The sequence below is a fragment of the Anolis carolinensis genome, chromosome 4 (assembly GCF_035594765.1).
Source record: "Anolis carolinensis isolate JA03-04 chromosome 4, rAnoCar3.1.pri, whole genome shotgun sequence".
Classification (NCBI taxonomy): domain Eukaryota; kingdom Metazoa; phylum Chordata; class Lepidosauria; order Squamata; family Dactyloidae; genus Anolis; species Anolis carolinensis.
Window position 1 is genome coordinate 85,244,112 of NC_085844.1, and position 18,483 is coordinate 85,262,594.

Genomic DNA, 18,483 nt, shown 5'->3' on the forward strand with positions numbered 1-18,483 from the left:
CTCTGGGAACTGGCAAAATAACATAATCATCATCATCAACAACAACAACAACAACAACAAGCAAATTAGTTTGAGGTCTGGTTCCATGGTAAAATTTTTTGGCTTCAAACTGGTTTCAGACATGACAATCTAATCACCCACACAGCGAAAATGCTTCTTCTCAAACTGATTCCAAGCTGTATTATAGTATCAGTATAGAACTCTCTCAGTCAGGGGTGCTTTGAATCTGTCAGGGGTGCTTTGAATGCAATTTTCCTGCTTCAGCCTGGCACTTTAAACAAAAGTTTTATCAACAAAAGTTGATAAACAAAGATTCAATGAAACACAAATAACTGGCAGCAGATTCCTCTCTGCTACTCAAAAGCTACGATTGAGTAACTAAGTTGTTACTCCTCCGTGCAACGAGCGAACTCCGGGTCCAAACACATCAATCAGGGTAGCAGCGGTCAGCAGGGTCCCAATCCGGTCCAAGGTCGAAAGCCAGGTACAGACGTCTTTAGTTCACCAGTTCCACCGATAGCCACAGAAGGGATAGTCCGAGGTCGAAGTCAGTCAGTCAGTCCAGCGTCAATCCAGAGTAGGCAATTAATGTCCGTCAAAAAGACGACGGAGGTCCAAGCTATCAAGATTAAACACAGGTTGCACAACAAAAGCCCACACAGTTCCTCCCGCCGTCTATGCCCAGTGTCCTTGGTAACTTACGTATTCAGCAAACGAATCACACCCGTCTTCAGGAATTTCCCCAACAAGAGCCCAATCGTTCGTCCAGATTACCTTGCCCAACGCAATTAGCCATTGATTCTAAACCCCATTTTATGCCAGTTCATAACTCCTCATCACTATCAGCTGCTATCCTAATTCCAGGTGCCTCATCATCATCATCCTCATCAGAGCTAAAACACCTTTGACTACGCCCCACAGCATCCCCAGCTGTGGATCCCGTTCCATCCCTCCAGCCCGTCCACGGGTCCGATCCTGCAACCCGCCAGTCGCCTCCCATGCTATCATTGCCGGTGACACCCAAATCCTCCCTCACACGAGTCCATTCCATGTCATCCTCCTCTGAGCTAACCATCTCTTCCTCCATTCTCTCGGTAAAACCCTCAAAGGAGTCTTCGTCTGTTGGTTCTGCAAATAAGTCTTGGAGCCGTTTCCTTTCGCGCTCCTCAAGAGAGTCTGACTCTCGAGGAGTCTTACGACCTCGTCTCCCAGTATCGGAGCCATAAGGCTCAACCATAACAAGAACAGTGTCCAAATATTGGTGGCTGGACTTTAAAAGTATTTTAAATGTGTTTCTTATTTGTTATGAGTCTAAATGTAACCAGCTTTGAGCTCATAGGGAGTACAGATGCAAATGTGCATGTTATTCATTCTATATTGCTCAACAAATCAAATGCAAGAACCTATCAGCTCTAATATTATACACCATTCTGTTATTTACACTTTTACTCTGAATAAAAGCATTTCTCTTAATGTAATTAATTACATCTGCTCATTGTTAAAGTTGAGTTCTTCTATGCAACCTTCTTTGCCAATGTACAGAAATTTTAGAAAAATCTGATTGTCATCCATTATGGTTAAGAAGAAAATACAAATGTTCTCACATTAAGACAATTTCAATAAGGGAGAAAAGAAATAAAGAGGTAGAGACTTAGGCTTTGTTGATCAAGTGTCACAATTTATTAAACTCAGTTAGCATGATCTGCAAGGACGAACAAAGCTAAAAGCTGAAGCCTACCAGTTTAGGGTGTACACACTAGGCTTGCTCAAATAATTCGTTTTCCCCGTTAACCGTTATTAATTCGTTATTTTCGTTTGTTTTGAAGCAATATACGGCATTGGTTGTCCACACGTCTGGATATCGCGGTTTCGAATCGCGAGAGGCCGTTTTTCGTTATGTCGTCGTTTTTTTCGTTAGGAAAAAAAAGCTTTTGCAAATCACCCAAACTCCCACCATTCAGGCCCTTTCCTTTTGCCCCTCAGCAAAAGGGGCGTCACGGGCTCAGCCAATGGGAGGGGGCGAGGGGGAAGGAGGCCGAGGAGGAGGAGGAAGACGGAGGGGGGAAATGGCCGCCGCCGCCGCCTCGCCTCAGCTCAGGCCTGGTGTCTCTCTGTGAGGCGGGAAGGCGGCGGATGGAGCCGGGAATGGAGAGACCGAGAGAGACAGAGAGGGGCCCGGCGGTGAGGTTTTGACGTCTGTGCGAAGCTAGGCAAGTGGGGTTTATATATCTGTGGAAGGTCCAGGGTGGGAGAAAGAACTCTTGTCTGTGGGAGGCAAGTGTGAATGTTGCAATTGGTCACCTTGATTAGCATTGACTAGCCTTGCAGCTTCAAAGCCTGGCTGCTTCCTACCTGGGGGAATCCTTTGTTGGGAGGTATTAGCTGGCCCTGATTGTTTCCTGTCTGGAATTCCCATTTTCTGGGTGTTGTTCTTTTACTGTCCTGATTTTAGCTTTTCTGTAGCTAAAAATGCATATAAAATTGATTCTATAGGGAGGATAAATGATTGGATTTCAACTCCTACAGCTTGGCTTTCTCTGCCAATAATGGTACCATATCAAACTAAACCTCCCAAGATTCTGTAGCAGTGAGCCATCTTGGATATTGTAAGGGATTTATTATTATTATTATTATTATTATTATTATTATTATTATTATTATTATTATTAGACCTTGCTCCCAGGAAGGTGCCTTCGCTGTGGCTCCCAACTTATCTAGCTACCTTTCCACATATTCTCCACATTGTGTGTATGTGTATGTATATTATATATACATGAGCCCCAATGGCGAAGTGTGTTAAAGCACTGAGCTGCTGAACTTGCAGACCGAAAGGTCCCAGGTTCAAATCCCGGGAGCAGAGTGAGTGCCCGCTGTTAGCTCCAGCTTCTGCCAACCTAGCAGCTTGAAAACATGCCAATGTGAGTAGATCAATAGGTACCGCTGTGGCGGGAAGGTAATGGCACTCCATGTAGTCATGCCGGCCACATGACCTTGGAGGTGTCTATGGACAACACTGGCTCTTGGGCTTAGAAATGGAGATGAGCACCAACCCCCAGAGTCAGACATGACTGAACTTAACGTCAAGGGATACCTTTACCTTTACCTATACACACACACACACACACACACACACACACATTATGCAGGGACTATATATATACACAGTATATATCACACACACACCAATTTAACAAAGTTTCAGCCACAAAAACAAAGTTTCTGAAGTAAAACAATGACTTTCACAGTAAAGACAACCCAATTTAACAGGAAATAAGACTTTCAAACCAGGAACAGATTTCTGCAATTATTAAAAAATGGTTTATTATAAAAGCTATGAAAATTCGCCAAAAATCAGAGGATAAGGGAAACGTTCCAAATTTTGGTGAGCTATCAGTGTTAAATGTGTTCTACCACTGTACCAAGTTGGAAGAAGATCACTCAAAAAATGAGGGTGGGAGAGTCCTGTAAAGTCCTCTCCCTCTGTGCTGTTTTTGGGAATTGCGCATGCGCGTCCGCCATTAACGAATTAATTTTGGAAATAACGAATTTTCGTTAATTTCGAATTTTTTTGGGGGCCAAATTCGGAAATACCATCAGAAACGAAGAGCTGCCCCCCTCTACTTTTGCAACGAGTTTAGAATCAAATTTTTTGTGGATCGATCAAGCCTAGTACACACACTCTCTGCCTAAGAGTGACCAATTAATCTCTGTACAAACAAAGCTATGCCCAACACAAATGAACCAAACATTCCTATTCAGTCTGTTAGGATGAGTAGCTAATCTTTCAGAAAATTGAGTTGGTAGTTGGAGGGAGAGCTGCTTCAGAGAAAGATACTTAAACAGGAAGAAGACTAGGCTTAAATTGTGTCTGCTGTGCAGTCTTACCAGACCTCTCTCTCTCTTTCTTGCCCTCTCTGCAATGGCTTAGCCAAATCAGAATGCAACAGCTGCCAGAGAGTTAAATTATATTATTTGTATATGTGTGATTGTTTGTGTATGTATATAAAATGCAAAGATACAGAAGTAATGATGCTCGACAACAGTCCATGTGAAAAAGATCTTGGAATCTTGGAGGCCAACAAGTTGAACATGAGCCAACAGTGTTGATGCAGCAGCTAAAAAAGCCAATGGGATTTTGGGCTGCATCAAAAAAGTATAGTGTCTCGATTGAGGGAAGTCATGGTGCCTCTCTATCCAGCTTTCGTTAGACCTCACCTGGAATACTGTGTCCAGTTGCGGACACCCCCAGTTTTAAAGAGATATTGACAAGCTGGAAGGTGTCCAGAAAAGGGCAACTAAAATGATCAAAGGTCTGAAGAAAACGAATCCTTATGAGGAATGTTTTAAAGAGCTGGGTATGTTGATCCTGTAGAAAAGGAAGTTGAGAGGAGACATCATAGCCATGTATAATTTGAAAGGATGCCATAAGGAAGTGGGAGCAGGATTGTCTTGGCTGCCCTGGAAACTAGGACTTGGAGTAATGAGCTTAAATTATAGGAAAGAAGATTTGATTTGAACATTAGGAAGGGCTTCCTGATTCTAAGAGCTGTTCAGCAATGCAACTCTCTGCCTGGGAGTGCAGTGGAAGCTCCTTCCTTGTAGGCTTTTAAACAGAGGCTGGATGGTCATCTGTCAGAGTGCTTTGATTATGCTTTTCCTGCATGGCAGGGGGTTGGCTTAGATGGCCCATGTAATGTCTTCCAAATCTATTATTCTATTATTCTATGAGAATTCTTTTTTTAAAAACAAAAACAAAAAAAACACATAAAATAGTGCATAAAGCTGCAAAGAAACTTTCTGCCTTTAAATCACAATACTTTTTTAAAGAAAGAGAAGGAGGCCTGTAAAAGAGGATATTTAAAGATGATAAATGAACTCCATCACTGTGAATATGTTAAATGTGTAGAATGGTAATCATTAAAATGTGGGCCTCTTCTGGTACAAGAAAAAATAAAGAGCATAATAAACCATGAAATGAGTGAGAGAAATTATGCTTTTGGTGCTTTGTACACCTTCTGAATTTGTCTTGTTTGCTATCTGGAGCTTGAGTAGCACAATGTAAAGGAAAAAAGCATGCTCTTTTGAGAATGTAGAAACCTCAAAATCAAATTATGCAAAGTGTCTTTTAGTCAACAAACTCTATTTTTATTTAGAAATTCAAGCACCTTTCTTTATAAACCAAAATTGAAAAGGGCATAAAAATACAAAATGCACAATGAACAAACAGTCCAAATTACTAAAACCGTCTTCATCCAGTAAAGCCAAGAAGAGCAGGACAGAAAAAAGAGAGGGACCAGCAAACTTTCCCAAGGGAGAAAATTTCACATTCTAATGCTACAATAGAGAAGACACTATCTGTTTCTACACAGCCACATAAATCCGAATCAAAATGTGGATGTAAAAAAAAACAGTTCCACTCCAGAGAGTCAAAAAGCTTCGGCATCTCCAAAGCTCCCTGTAATGACAAATTGATCCAACAGAACTTTTTTTTCATACCTCATTGGGAGAAATATGGTGAACTGCAACAACTCATTGGATGAGAATCAGCAATGGAACTCATCTTCCAACTAAAAAAAAAAAAGGGGGGGGGAGAGAGAAATTTCCTCTCAGGGAGGAGGGAAAAGGTGCTTGTTTACTTTCCTGAGAATGCCATATCCAGTTCTTTTATCCAAATCTTCCAGTGGTCGTGCTTCTTTACATGAGTGCTGTGCATGTTCCTTCTAAATTTCTACTCTACAGTCCATACACTGATCAGCTGCAGCATATTTTATTGCCAATGTAGGAATTCCTCCTGACTTTTTAAACATGTGTCTTCTATGTGGATGTTGTTGCAGAGTGCATTAGGGATGTGAGCTTAGCACTACCAACACCCTTTATAATCCATTTCATTCTGGAACATCTGGCCTGTACAGGTAGGACTCAGTCTCACAACTCCACCAATCATTCCTCTAAAAGTGGCTGGACAGCGGACACACATTTTAGCCACTCCTGCTGAATGTAGTCATATAGCAAGATCATATAGGAAGAACCAGCCCTTTAATTATTCTGATCTCAAACCATTTAGATTTGAGATGGGCAAGCTCTTTGTGAAGAACATCATCATCATCATCATCATCATCATCATCATCATCATTTAATTACTTATTAATCGCCCTCCATCCACAATGCTCTAGGCGATTTACAAGATAAAATTGTAAAGGATAAAAATACATACATACAAGTATTGATAAAATTAACATAGGTAATTAAACATAGGTAAAGGTTTCCCCTGATGTTAACTCCAGTCATGTCTGACTCTGGGGGTTGGTGCTCATCTCCATTTCTAAGCCGAAGAGCTGGTGTTGTCCGTAGACACCTCCAAGGTCATGTGGCCGGCATGACTGCATGGAGCGCCGTTACCTTCCCACTGGAGCAGTACCTATTGATCTACTCACATTGGCATGTTTTCGAACTGCTAGGTTGGCAGAAGCTGGAGCTAATAGCGGGCGCTCACTCCACTCCCAGGATTTGAACCTGTGACCTTTTGGTTTGCAAGTTCAGAAGCTCAGTGCTTTAACACACTTCACCACCAGGGTTCCTTAAAAAAGACCCACTAAATCCTCCCAATAGTCCCAAATCCCTAAACTCCTTATGAATCATTTTTTCTGACTGCAGATGTCCATGCTTTGGGCTAGTGCAGTCTACTACAGCTGGGTGGGGGACCCCCACCTTTCTCTACAGAAATAATCCTCCTTCGCCGCCGCCACCACAACCTCTCAGCATTTCATCTACAAATGTGGCAATCCTTGGGGAAAAAAACAAGAACAACTTCTCAGCAATTCAATTAAAATCAGTCTACTATCTTGCTTGAATTACATTAAAACTTTTTATGTTATAAGGAAGCTTGTTTAGCCCTTGCCTTTGAGACTGTTTGTCTTATCCAATTAGAGCAAAGTGGAATAATTCTACTGATGTTTGTGTGTGTTATACAGAGATGTTTCTACTGGGCAAAGGTGAGAGTTAAGTATATTTGAAGATTGTGCTTTGCTTTCGACTGACTACATTAATGTTGTGTAATCTGCATATTAAGAAGTTTGAGTTTGCTGCATGCACAATTACTATTGTATAACCCTCCCTCCCCTCCTTTCCTCTTTTCTTCCTTTTCTACACCTCCCCACATATAAGCCATGGAAATGATAGCTGAACTAAGCCATTAAAAGCACCCGGATGCTGACAATTTTAATTTCTAACTGCTTTCCAAAAATGGCAGAATGGTGTAATGAGGGGAATACTTGCCAGCAACAGAAGAATGAGTAAAACAAGGGATCGTGCAAGGACATTCAAAAATAATACATAGACCAAGATGCTTATGAAACTCTTAAAATATACAGATTTTAATCCATGAAATTAATCTGTTCATTTTAAAGATGTCACAAGATGCTTTCTTGTTATTCTTGAACAGACCAAGATAGCTAATCCCTTAAAAATGATGAAAGCAATGTCACCTTTCAATATCCTGACATACTATGAAATCCAACACATCCAACGTGTTATCATGGCTGGCAGAGGCATGGAATTCATGTCTTTTATATGTTGAGGTTGTAGATTTCTATTGTTTCTTTCTGAAATGTTTCTAATCTATAGGAACAAATGCCAGTTCTGGCAAGAATGCAGTGCAAACAAAACCAACGGAAGAAGCATTCAAGATAGCTTTCAACACTAAATATAGAATTCAATATGACATTGAGTGTAGTGGTATTTGTATCTCTCCCTGCAGCTTGCAATATTTAAAAACCAAACAAACATAAAAACATGGCTAATCATTCAAAACAGTAAAGCACAACCTGTTGAACTACATTTCTCAGAATTCTACATACCATCTTGTGCCTCCTCCTTCTTCCTGGTAGTTTTGGTGGGAGAAAACCCGTGTTCATTCTCTAAAGGAATTTAAAGATAAAAGGGAATTGTTGATAATGGAACCAACCCTGTGAGGTAGGCAATAATTCCAAAGTTTACCCAGTAGGTTTATTATTATTATTATTATTATTATTATTATTATTATTATTATTATTATTATTTCAAAGGCTGGATGGGCATCTATTGGGGTAGTTTGACTGTGCTTTTCCTGCCTGGCAGAAGGGGATTGGACTGGATGGCCCCTGGGGTCTTCCGTTGAAATAGTACTGTTAAATTTATGTTGGTTAAAGTTCCCTAAAAATCAGTGGATGTGCAAATCTTTCTGAAACTTGGGGGGAATAATGCTCTGGTTATGTTGTATCATTGAAAATAGAAACTCAAGGATATAGTTCTTGAAGAGTTTTTAAAGAATATTGTTTATAAAAATTAAAATTCACAAAAATTAATGAGTGAAATGTTCTGAAACCTGGCTTGAGGGGAGGGTAACAATGGTAAATGTGTTCTTCCATTGTAGCCAGTTTCATTCAGATAGCTCTAAAAATGAGAGAGAAAGGAGCCCCAGAAGCAGATATGCCAAGACACCTAAGAATCGCGTTCACCAGGGCAAGATTCGAACAAAGCGAGTCCATGGAGAGATATGGCAGATTCAACCACATCCCATATGAAGAAAGATTATGTATTTGTGGCGCCCCTGAAGTCAAAAATTTGAACCACACTTTGCATAATTGTAACCTATACGAAAAAGAAAGGAAACAATACTTATGGCCTTTTATTTGTAATAAAACAAGTGGCCAAAACTACATTTTTATTGGCCGGTTATAACCCCATTGAGACAACAAAAGTGGCCCTGTATTTGCTTAAAGCTGCTAAAAGGAGATCGGAGTACATAGATCAGATTGGGGTGCAGTGTAGGGGAGATGAGAATAGTTGATGCATATATCTATGCCTAAGTTACATTGGCACCAAGCTGGCAAATACCTGTATATTTGTATTTTATTTTAAGTGAACCAGATGTATGTTGTATTTTGTGTTTGTATTGTCTGTGCTTGGTAAGGCCAACTGGCTAATCAATAAATTTTTGTTGTTGTTGGTAAAACCTGTTTACAAATTTTCAATATTCATCGCTGTGCATATGCCATTTCTTAAGGTACCATGGGGACAGAAAAAAAGAATTATGTTTCTTTAATACCTTCATTTTTGACATAGGATGAAAGTTACCAGCTTGAGATCTTTCATTCTCTAGTTAATAAGGCATTCCTTAATGTTCACTGAAGTGTTTTCATGTCAAGATAACTCTCATTCCATCTTCACTAGTGTAGGTGTCAAATGCTGGTGCTCAAGTAAGGAAAAGAGTAACTAGCCATGACCTATGAGTTGCAGATGTATTTTGACAACCCTTTTCCTTGCGCTAATTTATGCTTATTAGTTACATGGTTTACAAGTGTGTGTGAAAATAAGATGCCTACAGATACAACCTACCCGCTTTTACTGCCAAAACAAAGTTTATTTCTAGCTATTGCAGATGGGCCTGATCACTTTCAAAGCACGTGATATTAATAAGAAATATATCACTGATTTAAAGTGGGGTTTTTTCATTACTACAATAGGAGAAGAAATAGATTAAAAACAGTCTTTGGGCACTTTTTCCTCAATATCACCCCACTACAAGTGGTTCTGTCACCAAATGGTTCAGTCCCCATTTCTTTATTTAAGGTTTCTCAACATCGTAAGAAAAACAATTATGACTGAAATATAGTCAGCCTCCTGTATGTGTGGGTTCTGTAGCCACAGATTCAATTAATTCCCAAAAGCATGCACTATTCTAAGGCTGGTTTTTTTTAATATATTGACAGATTTGGGGGCTTTTGTTCATTAGTAACTACTGCAATTCTAAATCACTTAATAATAATAAAAATACAGAACAGCAGAACTGAGGGAAGGTGGTATTACGAGGGCATGTGGCAGTACACTTGTACAACCATGAATCAGCAAATTGGAACTATTGTACAAATGGAGATAGGTGTGATTAATGACAGTTCTCATGCCAATATCCCATGGCAGATGCACAAGTGATCTGCTATCCCTGCTTGGGCATCTACCATAGGATAGTGGCGTCATGTGATAAAGTCCTATAAAAGGTAAAGGTTTCCCCTGACGTTAAGTCCAGTCATGTCTGACTCTGGGGGTTGGTGCTCATCTCCATTTCTAAGCCGAAGAGCCGGCGTTGTCTGTAGACACCCCCAAGGTCATGTGGCCGGCATGACTGCATGGAGCGCCGTTACCTTCCTGCCAGAGTGGTACCTATTGATCTACTCACATTGGCATGTTTTCGAACTGCTAGGTTGGCAGGGGCTGGAGCTAACAGCGGCCGCTCCCGCCGCTCCCAGGGCTTGAACTTGGGACCTTTCGGTCTGCAGCTCAGCGCTTTAATGCACTTTGCCACCGGGTCTCCCATATATTATATATATTAGAAGAAAATAATGAGTTTGTGTTGGTGATTTTAGACAGAAAATCTTTTGGCCTAATTTGTACCCAGCAATTTAGGTTTTAAAAGGCGAATGCTAGCATTCTTTTCTTTTCTTTCTTTTTCTTTTTTTTCTTTTTGGTTTAAAATCTACCATTGCAGTGTCTATTTTATCACCTTCTACATTGCCGTATATATTCCAGATCTTCTTCTTTGAACTGGATTATATGGCAGTGTAGACTCATATAATCCAGTTCAAAGCAGATAATGTGGATTATCTGATTTGATAATCTGGATTATATGGCAGTTTAGAAGGGGCCTTAAAAGATCCAAATGTTTAGAGCTAGCTCCTGAACAGTCATAGCATACATTTAAAGAAAAACAAGCGTGCCTTTGCTGCAGACATTTTTGCAGAAGAATTATCAGAATTACTCCTTCAGAAAAGAGGTGGGGGATTCATTTAATTTTTGATCCTGTCAGCATATGTTCTGCTAATGCTGTCAGAAAATAATAAAAACATATTTTAAAGATTATTTTTAATTGTGCCTGTATAATTCCCCATGTTTATAAAACAGCCTGAGACTTATCTTAGGAGAAAGATGGAGCAATGTTGTGAATAACAAAAATTCTCCCTTCTGAACGCATCCTTTATTTCACCCATTTAGCATTTTTCCTGAGACAGTTATCACTACATGATAGGCCATTGTCTTTTGCTATTGAGAATCATAGTTACATCATGTTGTACAAGTAATGATAGTTTTGTTTTTTTAAAAAAATATATATGAGAACGTTCTAAATATGAAATTTCACCAACAGCGCTAATTATTTAATTGAAATAATCAGCTGAGATTTTTTTTTTCTCATGTTTGTTGCACTATTCAGCAAAACACACCTGGTGTTTATTTATGGATGTTGCAATACCATTTTTCCATACACTCTACATTAAGACATGGGATCTATTTTTTGGGAGGATGATGTTGTAACTTTGTGTTGTTATTTAGAGTATGAAATATTGAATCTATTTGATTTCCTTTGCTTTTAATATTAAGTTTGAAAGCAACTCATTTCACATATTGAACAAACATCAGGAAAATAAACAGTTTACCCCATCACCAAATATTTGTTTCAGTCAGTGCTACTTATTTTAGCACTACTGTCTTTCTTTTTGTCCTCATTGTCCTTAGCTGCATTTGAAATACTGCCATTTCATCCAACAGGATATACAGCCCACATGATATTCTTTATTGGGATCTGTAACATGATATAATCACAGCCGACACAGCATTTGAACATCATCAACAAAATTGCAAGGGTCCCTACAGTTTTCCACCCTCATGGGCATGAGATGAGGTGAGTAATTTCACAGCTCATCCCTACTTATGATTCATGTATTCTGTGGGAACTTTTCTATCCAGTTGTGAGAAAGAATGAGATTGCAATCCTGGCATACATGCTTCGGCAGGTTTCAAAGAATATTTCAATAAGTGTGGTATCTGGACCATTACTCATATCAGTATACTTGTATGAATTCATTTTCCTCATTTTTCCCCTGAGAAAAATCTGAAAGCAGCTTATAACAATGGAACACAAGTGGCTGTTAACACAATCTAAAGTACAATTAAAATCAAAATAGTTAAGTATCAGCATAAAAAAAAGCTTCACATAGTTATAGTAGTTTTGAGGTTTTTTTTTTCTGATTTCAGTAGTTAGCCACCAAGTAGACTAGATCCATAAAAGCAATGGAATTCACATAACTGTTGGTTTACCATTCCCATTTTTTTCAATAAGCCTACTCTAGTTAGGACTAACAATTTGGTTTAAGTCATAGCCATTTTCTTAAGAAGATTCTCTAGGAGTGACTTCACCTATGCTGGATAACTGCTAGTGTATGATTTTTTTCTTATCTTCTTAGATAAGCAACTTCCTCACATCTAGTGTTTCATCTAGTCTTGAATCTTGACTTTCTATTTCATGCTATCTTAGAATTTGTCCTGTGATCATAACTGATCATAACATAGTCTTTTTGGAGGGATGTATGGACTCCCATTTCCTAGCTTCCTCCAAATAATACTATGGATCTTATCAGAAGAACAGGGGGAAGGTGTGGGAAAGTATGGGACAGCTTAGGGAACTGTTTTATTCTGTTCCCTCCTGGCCAGATTCGTCTGCTGCCATCCCATATCCGTTCCTCATCAGGTCCATCTTTCCCTTGTGTTTCTCTGCTTTGTGCCATAGCAAGTCAGGTAACACCCGACTCTTCCATAGGCACTCTGGGTTCCATTTCTTCATGCTGCCAAACAGAGTCCCACGGAGTCCCACCAGAAGTTGCTCTGAATCATGTGATGGGTTCCATGGGATTTCATTTTGGTAGAAGAAAAAACCAGAAATAAAATTGCATCTGATAAGGTCCATAGTATTTGGTTTAAGCTAGACAGAGAAAAAAAAATAGGGGGTGACCATGACAGCAAAACAAAATACAGTAGAGTCTCACTTATCCAACACTCACTTATCCAACGTTCTGGATTATCCAACGCTTTTTTGTAGTCAATGTTTTCAATACATCATAATATTTTGGTGCTAAATTCATAAATACAGTAATTACTACATAGCATTATAATAATAAATAATAAATAAGAAACTTTATTTATACCCCGCCACCATCTCCCCAACGGGGACTCGGGGCGGCTTACATGGGGCCATGCCCAGAACAATACAATATAACAAAATATAATAGAACAACAAATCATAGCACATTAAGCAACAATAAAAGAAAATATAAACTACATTAAACAAGATCAAAAGAACAATAAAACCAAGGGCAGGCCACATGAACACTAAGTTAAAACTCGGGGTGAGAAAGGAAGTAGGAGTAAAAACCACAGAGGACAGGGTCATAAAGTGGCGGTGCAATCTGGAGGACAAATATTGAAGGAGAGCAGCAAAAGGGATTTATCTAGTGATTACTCTCCAAAGGCACAATGGAAAAGCCATGAACTACTGCGCATTGAACTACTTTTTCTATCAAATTTGTTGTATAACATGATGTTTTGGTGCTTAATTTGTAAAATCATAACTAATTTGATGTTTAATAGGATTTTCCTTAATCCCTCCTTATTATCCAACATATTCACTTATCCAACATTCTGCTGGCCCGTTTATGTGGGATAAGTGAGACTCTACTGTAGAAGGGTAATGGGATATGTGCTTTTTCCGTCCCCGTCCAACTCTAAAATTCTATAGTTCTGTATTAACTGAGAACCTAGAAGAAGTCCAATGAAGGGTTCTACTTAGGTATACAGTAGTACTAATAGGATATTACTCTATAACAGATAAATTGGGTTCCTATCTGAATATCCCATTAGTGTCACGACCTTCTTTCTTGGTTTTGTGTGGAAACCAGGAAACAAGGGATAGGGTTTCCATGGAAATGGGAGCAATGTAGGGGATGGGCCAGGGTGAGGAATAGGAGGTGCAAGGAAAGGAACTGTCAGTTGGAACTTTGGTTGTAACCGCACTATATGCTTTGAGAAATAAAGTCTTTCCACTCTGTTCGTGAGGTAACTTCTTCATCAGAAAGCTGCAGATCAGGACAATTAGATTTGAAACTTGTTTAACATTAAAATCATTTTACAAGTGCTATCCTTGGTGCAGCCAATTGATAGGCATATACATACATAGCCTTCAGTGCTAATTTGGATTTGGTTTGTGGAGCATAATTGAACTCATTGAGCAATCGGTTATGACACCCTGTAATCCAGAGTAACAATAAAAGTATATGAAGTTGTCCAATAAACACCACTTAAGTCACCACTGGCATGTCCTGGGTTTACAAACCCAATTTGATATAGTCACTTCCTCTAGTATAATCCCCTGCCTTTTTTAGACATTCCTGTTTAAATAATAATAATTATAATTATAATTATATTAATTATAATTAAGGCCAAGATCAAAAAATCAGCTGATGACCCAAAATGTGCAAGGAAACCGATGAAACCATTGATCATATCCTCAGCTGCTGTAAGAAAATCGCACAGACAGACTACAAACAGAGGCACAACTATGTGGCCCAAATGATTCATTGGAACTTATGCCTCAAGTACCACCTGCCAGCAGCAAAGAACTGGTGGGATCACAAACCTGCAAAGGTTGTGGAAAATGAACACACAAAGATACTGTGGGACTTCCGAATCCAGACTGACAAAGTTCTGGAACACAACACACCAGACATCACAGTTGTGGAAAAGAACAAGGTTTGGATCATTGATGTCGCCATCCCAGGTGACAGTCGCATAGATGAAAAACAACAGGAAAAACTCAGCCGCTATCAGGACCTCAAGATTGAACTTCAAAGACTCTGGCAGAAACCAGTGCAGGTGGTCCCGGTGGTGATGGGCACACTGGGTGCCGTGCCAAAAGATCTCTGCCAACTGCAAAAGGCCACCCTACTGGGATCTGCACACATCATCAGAAAATACATCACACAGTCCTAGACACTTGGGAAGTGTTCGACTTGTGGTTTTGCGAAACGAAATCCAGCATATCTATCTTGTTTGCTGTGCCATACAACGTCGTTGTGTTGATAATAATAATAATAATAATAATGATGATGATGATGATGATGATGATGATGTTGAGGATATGTATTGAAATGCTTTTAATATAAGCTGCTTTGAGTCTCCTTGTGGAGAGAGAAAAAGGATAAATAAACATTATTATCATAATAAAATAATAATAATAATGTTTATTTATCCCTTTTTTCTCTCCACAAGGAGACTCAAAGCAGCTTATATTAAAAGCATTTCAATACAATTTAAAATCTACAAAAATACAAACATTAAAACAAAATTAAATATCAATGGTATCAAAAAATCAAACTTAAATCCATAAAAACATATTCATAACTAACAACCATAGCACCTCCTGACTTGATAATGAAGAAAAGGGGGAGTAGAGTGGCCCTTGAGGAAGCATTAGTCTTTTCTCATCTCAATATTAATTAAATATGTCCCTATTGTAGTCTTCCTAAAGTAATTGCTAAGAAAGCCATTAGAAAATTCAAGAGGTTTTCTCTTACTCGCCTCTGGAAGTCCTGATTCCAAAATGCTTATCCAATAGGGAATGGGGAAATAGTTTTTCATCCTACATCATGAAGGGTCCCCCCCCCCTTTAAAGTGCAGTTATTATCTCAGTTGAAAAAAAATATGCCTTTTCACCCTGCACTCAACAAATTTGTTATCCAAGCTCATGTACAGTTTGTTTCCCAACAGCTCTCTGAAGTGTAAAAGCCAGGGATGCCTTTTTAGACAGAGATTTGGGAGATTTATTGCATCAGTTTCTTCCGTTATTCCTGCCACTAAAACATACCTGATAAAGCAGGGAGGCACCAGTTCTATTCAACCTCTGACATACACAAAGAAATGTAGTGAAGGTATCCAAGAGCTACTACAGCTGCAAAATCCATTTGGCATCTGGTGCTGCATTGCACTTGAAGATTAGAGGAAATATTTTTGTGCTGGGTTATGCCATCATCACGGGACCAAATCTCATTTTAGGACATCAGGCATGAGGTATGAGTGGAAGCTAACCACTGAGATATGATATTGACCTTTTCCTATATATCTTACAGTTGTCTCTACACATACGTATGCACACCAAAGCAGAAAGAACCACTACAAAGCATAGTACATGACAATGTTTGAACCACACAATATTCCATTTGGTGAGAGCTCAGTGTGTAATGAGAGTAGTCACTAAAAGCTATACTTACACGGCCGAAGGAGCAAAGTTATTCGCTTTTTTGGCCCCTTCCACATTGCCCATATATCCCAGGATCTGATCCCAGATTATCTTATCCCAGATTATTTTGCAGTGGAGACTCATATAATCCAGTTTAATGCAGATAATCTAGGATCAGATCGTGGGATATAGGGCAGTGTAGAAGGGGCCTAAGTTACTATGGTAATGTCATGTAGCTACACTTTATTTTTGGTGGGTGAGGGGAAAAAATAGCTACAAATAACTATGCCCAGGCTCTAATTTTAGTATGGGTTAGAAGGCAGCTTGTTCTCTCCACAGACCCATGTTTCTCTTTACAATGTTGATCTTTAAATAAAAACAAGAAAGAACTTAAATTGTTTTTTTTTAAAAAAAACAAACAAAAAAAACCTTTTAAAATGCTAGTGTCTGCCCTGGTCCTGTGGTACCAATGCTGGTTCCTGCTTCTGAGTTCAGGGGAAAGAAAAAGGAACCCATAAATGGAGACACACTGACAGTAAACTATATCCATAATAAAAGTGAAAAATCTGTATGTGTGTATGTGGCATGGGTGTCCGCTCACACAGACAGCCTCCAGCCTCCACAAACAGGCTATAGTTTCCAGTGCTATGGAGCCACCAAGTCACTCCCTCGCCTGACTTTGCAGGTTATAGTGAGCGCCACAAACATGCAGCCCAAACCCTGCCAGTGTCCTCCACAAACACCATTCTGCCCCCCACCTAAGTGGAGGCTTTCATGCGGGGCCCATTTCATCCTAGATGTTCTGTTTTTCCTCCAGAATGGACATCCCTGGGTTCCTTCATTTGCATGACCCTGTCCACTGCCTCTACCTTAACCCTTTCATGCCATTTCCTGGCACACAGTGAACAGAGGAATTGATCAGCAACTGAACAAGAGGTTAGGGGAGAAATCACACCATGATTTACAAAAGTTGTACTTGACCTACATCCAGAAAGTACTGTTCACTCAAGCAACAATGCATCTGGACCACACTTGCCACATATGATGGGACTTGCAGTACCTTCACTGGTACTGTGACCCCCACTGACAATGGATTGGGATCAAACTTGGCACAGAGAAGTCCCATGACTAACTGAACATACTACAGCAGATAGTGGGAATGGACCTTGATTTTGGGAGTTATAGTTCACCTGCATCCAGAAAGCATTGAACCCAGCTGATGTCAGATCTCAACCAAACTTGGCACACAGACCCAACACGGCCAACTGTGCATGCATGCCTGGTTTCGGGTTGATTGACCTTTGCTCTGGGAGTTGTAGTTCACCCTTATCCAGACAGCACTGAATCCGCCCGACTTCGGATCTGAACCAAACTTAAGTAATATTTCCTAACATCCCAAAACAAACAATGCCTTTCTCAAATGACCCGGGCACTGCCGGGTCCCCAAGCTAGTAGTTAATATTAAAATCTGCCACCCAATGAAACATGGATATTTTCCTTGCTCATAAGGTTACTAATCAATTAATCAGATTCATTAAATGCTGCAAACATACAGTTAACAATAGTCACACTTTGTATCTTCACATGTGACACTAAATTTGTATCTGGAATTTGTGCTATTTTAGCAGTGGGAACAGATGGTTGTAATAACACACAATTCTCTATCCATTATGTGTAACTGTGTTGAGACATCAACACATTATTTTTAGGTTCTCAGGAACACACAACTGCTATGTGCCTGAGCGTCACAGTACTGTAATAAATATTGGGTTGGATCCAAAGTTGACTTGCATTAATAAATGGTCTTTGAATGACAGAAAGAGACTAAGAACAGCAGTGTTTGAGAAAAAGGACAGAAAATCTGAAGCTCCTATCTATAGGGAGGCAATTATTGCCAATTTTATTTTCAGAAGAAGCAACAATTAATTTTAAAGAATTTTAAAGCTGTTGAAAACTGAGCAATTGTTGAAGACAATTTGCTGTTCAGGACGTATTTTTGCCAGAACTTCTAAGAAAGTGCATTTCTCTCTCCCCCCCCCCACCCCACTTATCTTTCTGCCATTTTCCAAATATTTTGGAATATTATTTCCACCACTAACAGCCTAACTTCTGTCTTGATATTTATATCCTTTTCCAAAATATTGTTGCATTGTTCATGCTGTCAGTTAACAAGGTACACATATAACAAGTGTAGGGATCCTGTAGTTTTCTCAGCATTTTGGGAATGAAACTATCAACAGCCTTCAGCCAGTATTCTATGCATGACATATGCTGGCATAATGAGCATCATGTTACTGTATGTACTTTTCAGGAATGTTGTAAACAGAAGTTTCTTGTTACTCCTTATTCACTCCACTACACACACACACACACACACACACACACAC

At 39.4% G+C, this 18,483-nt stretch overlaps 1 long non-coding RNA gene across 2 annotated transcripts in view; it reads right to left on the reverse strand.

Moving 5' to 3' along the window:
* LOC103279459 (uncharacterized) overlaps positions 1–15,832 on the reverse strand; it is a 117,740-nt gene extending 101,908 nt beyond the window's left edge. The window contains exons 1-3 of one of the 2 annotated variants that reach the window (XR_506805.3): positions 15,725–15,832; positions 7,857–7,916; positions 4,754–6,784 (exon numbers count right to left, since the gene is read on the reverse strand). This is a non-coding gene — a long non-coding RNA (uncharacterized LOC103279459). Of the gene's footprint in view, positions 1–4,753; positions 6,785–7,856; positions 7,917–15,724 lie in introns of those variants that run through there. The other variant, XR_010006147.1, reaches the window with a different exon arrangement.
* Between the last annotated feature and the right edge of the window lie 2,651 nt (positions 15,833–18,483).